Below are 4,373 nucleotides of genomic sequence, written 5' to 3'. Positions count from 1 at the left end.
AGAGAAAAGTTTCATTTTAACAGGAAGGGTGATATGTAGGAGGAGCTAAGGTGGGAGGAGTACTGAGAGGAAGAGAAGGAGTAAGGAGAGGAGGAGAAAGAGAGAAGAAGCTAGGTGATGAGAGAAAGAGAGAGAAAGAGAGGTGGGAATATGGAGGCAGATGTTCACGTGTCTCCACCAGTCAAAAATAGTTGATATATCTAGGTTGGGTATTGGGTTACACTTCTGATTGAGCATTACCAAACTTATAAAGCCTTTGATTAACATTTTTAAAATATTGTATAAAAGCAAAGAGGAAAAGGGTGCATGGGATAGGGGTTTTCCAGGGAGGGGAAATGGGGAAAGGGGATGGCATCTGAAATGTAAATAAAATATCCAATTTTTAAAAAAAAGTAACTCCAGCACATCTCTGAGAATGCCATAGGAAGGGAGTTACTCAGGCAGCACAACAGAAAAGTAAAAATGGTTAGTGAGGTAGAGTTTTGTGGAAAGTAAGTTTTAAAACATGTTAGAGACCAACTACTTGTTTTGATGTCTTCCTAAAATAATAGTCAAAGCAAAACTAGTGGAGTTTTCAACACTTTTTCAGATTGATCCAAGTGAGGATGTCTGATCTAATTAAACAAAAAAAGAGCACAGTGTAGAAGCTCAATATTAGATATATTCCCAGAGAGGTGGCTCAGTCAGGAACCAGGGTTCAGTTCCCAGCACTCACTTGGTGGCACACAGAAGTCTATAACTCTAGTTCCAGGGCACTCAGTTCCCTCTTCCAGCCTCCATGGGCACCAGGCATGCGTGTGATGCACAGACATACATGCAACAAAACGCCCACACACATAAAAAAATAGTACTCAGTTAGTTGCTACTTTATCCAAAATATATGTACATTTATGATTAGGTGTGGCCTAGTTTTATTCCTGAGAGGGCTAATAATAATTTGTTTTGTCCTCTGAGCAGGCCTAAATTATCATGAGCTATATTAGTAACTGGGATGCAGGCACAGCATTAAAGCAGATGATGAATAATTCAAGTAGACAATTTACATTCTGAGAATTAAGAATTGACATTCACTTTTTTTTAGACACACCTAATGCCTGAAATGGGTTAAACACCCATTTTCTACATGATTGTTTTATTCTTAAAGATGTGAAAATGTGTTCATGCAAAAACATACACATGAATGTATGTAACAGTATCATTCAGATTCGCTAATAAATAGACTCTCTAAAATACTACCCCAAACTGCAAACTACTGTCTCTTACACTACAAACACTATTTGGGCATAAAACCAAATGCAGTATTAATGAATGCTAAACAGGGGTGAACCTTGAAATTACAATTCTACATGAAAGAAGATAAGCAAATGGCCCACACATTGTGTGACTCTGTTTACTTGAACTAGCTACCCAATTCGATGCAGAAAGAAAACATGCTGGTGCTTGCTAGAATTGGATATGAAATTTCCTGTTGTGGTAATGAAATGTTCTAAACATTGAAAGTGGTGACGGATGCCTGAGCCTGTCAATACACTGAAAATAATTGAATTATAAATATTAAGTGGCTGAGTCGCCTAACAAGTGATTAATGTTTCAATAACCCTGTTACTAAAAGGGAGGGGAAAAAAAGCCAATTTGCACTGATCTAGCAAGAATAGAGGGTTGTAAATGATCTGAATAATTGTTGCATCTTCCTGGGAAATGTAGCATCTAGTACTTTCCTGCAGATAACTAGATAACTAGAAATAAGGATAGCTGGAGTCACAGCCTCTCTGGTTCCTATTTTTAACCCTGAGGATTTTGAAAGATTCACAGCCACAGTTAGTTGGGCAAATACTTGATCCACTCCAGCATTTCAGCTGGCGCTGGGAAATGTTCAGTTTACAGACTGATCTTCCGAACCTCCAGCCAGGTAGGCCAACATAAGGTAAACCTGGGAGAGATGAAGATGTTCTAAAGGGACAACTACATTTCTCATTTTGACCATCAGACTATTGAAACTGTGGACCTCAAAAAATGGTAATTTCCCCCAAAGGAATCTCATTCTGGGAGGAATAAGGAAAGGGCCTTAGCCTTAGGGGGAGCTTGTCTCCTAGAATTAGATTTCACAGGGTTCTAACAACTTACCAGACCACCTTTTGTATAGGACTGAAGCTCAGAAGATACTGGATCTTTGGTGGGCTGGACCACACCCTGACTGGGAATGCTCAGATATGTATATCTTTGGCCCTCTATTTTAACTTTAATCAGACCTCAGTAACCCAAAATGGACTTAGAGGGTTCACTTGATCTTCTTGTCCTTATTCCCAATGGAGCCACATTGGTTAATTTCACATTCAATAAATCCTGCCTTTAATTTGATTCTTTTCATTGGCTTATTGAAGACAGACAGCTGAACCTGGCTTGGAGTACAAGCTGTTATTCCCAATTTGATAACAACCAGATTATTTGTTGTTTCGTTTCAGTGCTGGGGACTGAACCCAGGACTTTACATATGCTGAGTAAATACTCTATGATTAAGCTATACTGTCAGACATATTTTAATCTTTTTTTTTTCCTTTGGTTTTTCGAGACAGGGTTTCTCTGTGCAGCCCTGGCTGTCCTGGAACTCACTCTGTAGACCAGGCTGGCCTCGAACTCAGAAATCTGCCTGCCTCTGCCTCCCAAGTGCTGGGATTAAAGGCGTGTGCCACCACGGCCCGGCTCATCTCACTTTTATATCAATAAGAAGCTCGTACCAATAAAAAACCTTAAATTTGAAATCAAAGTAAATTTTGTACCATTTAAGGAATTATAACTTCATCTTAATAACAATTATACATATTTCTACCAGTAAGTTATGGCTATGCAATAAATAAATCTTTTAATGATTTCTAATGTTCATTAAATCACCTTTTTCATACTCATACCTATTCGATCCAGGCAAGTCTCATTTTTTGACATTGAAATGCTGTTTTTGTCATCTGTAAAGTTTATCCTTAAAAAAATCACACATTCTAGTTACAAAACAAAAACAAAAGCAAAATCATCAAACAAACTGATCATGTTTGAAGTAAACTTAAGATTTTGTGTTGGATTCATAGTTATCCTGGGCCACAGATGGTCCACAAGCTACAGGTGGGACCCACCTGATTGATGCTTCCCAACGTCCATCAGTGTTGGTTTCTCTTCAACCAGTCAAAAGTGGAAAATGTGTTAAGAATACACGTGAAGGGCTGGGGAGAGAGCTCAGTAATACTTGTTCCTCTCACAGAGAACCCAAGTTTGGTTTCTAGCAACTACATGTGGCAGCTCACAACAACCTGTAACTCCAGCTCCAGGAGATCTTGACACCCTTTTCTGGCCTCTGTAGGCACCTGCACTCATATACCTACATATACACATAATTTTTAAAACTAATAAAAAATGTAAATATTCATTTAATGCATTTAACATACTAAATAGCATAGATTAGTGTAACATGTTTTTAAAGACTGTTTAGAACACTTATATAAGGCAAAAGTTGCTTGATAGCGCATCTAGCACAAGCTCTGGTTTCTCAAGTGTTGGGTATCTCCTGGAATTTATTGCATGCTGCACTACAAATGAAAATCAGTGGTTGCACATGTGCTGAGAATGACTATACACAGCAGGAAATAGAAATGGACTTTTTGTAGATATGAAGGGATGTTGAAAGCATAACAACCAGGAGAAATCACCTAGCAACACAGTGGAGTGTAGACTCGGCATCCTATGTCCTCTCAGAGTTACACGGCTGACTGAGTAGTGGTTTGCGGTCCCTGTTGAGTACCGTACGGGAGTGTGATAACAGATGGACAGCCTAGGAAAAGATCAAAGGTCAAAGTTTGAAGTGTAACTTCCATCAGATGTGTACGCTTTCACAATGTGGTAAAGTCAGTGGAAAAGTGATACATTGAGCCATTCTAATTTACGGATGTTCAATGGCTTCCAAAACTGTTATTAAATTTGAGGTCAGTTTTGGCTTACTTATAGATGGTAGGGCATACAACTGGAGGAGACAAAGGTACTCAGAGATAGCAGAAGACAAATCTATATTCCCACAGAGAGAAACCTCAAGTATTTGTGAGGACATTCTATTTGTTAGTTAGTTTGTTTTATTAATCATTCCATTTGTTTACATCTCAAATGATATTCTCCTTCCCGGTTTCCCCTCTACAACCCCACATCCTATCCCCCCTCCCTCTTTGCCTCTATGAGGGTGCTCCCCCATCCACTCACTCTCTCCCGCCCCACCCCTCCAGCATCCCCCTACATTGGGGTATCAAATCTCCCTGGAACCAAGGGCCTCCCCTCCCATTGGTGTCAGACAAGGGCATCTTCTGCTACATATGTATCTGGAGGCATGGATTCTCCCT

This window comes from Arvicanthis niloticus, chromosome X (genome assembly GCF_011762505.2).
Source record: "Arvicanthis niloticus isolate mArvNil1 chromosome X, mArvNil1.pat.X, whole genome shotgun sequence".
NCBI classification, from domain to species: domain Eukaryota; kingdom Metazoa; phylum Chordata; class Mammalia; order Rodentia; family Muridae; genus Arvicanthis; species Arvicanthis niloticus.
Note: the sequence above shows the minus strand (reverse complement) of the source record.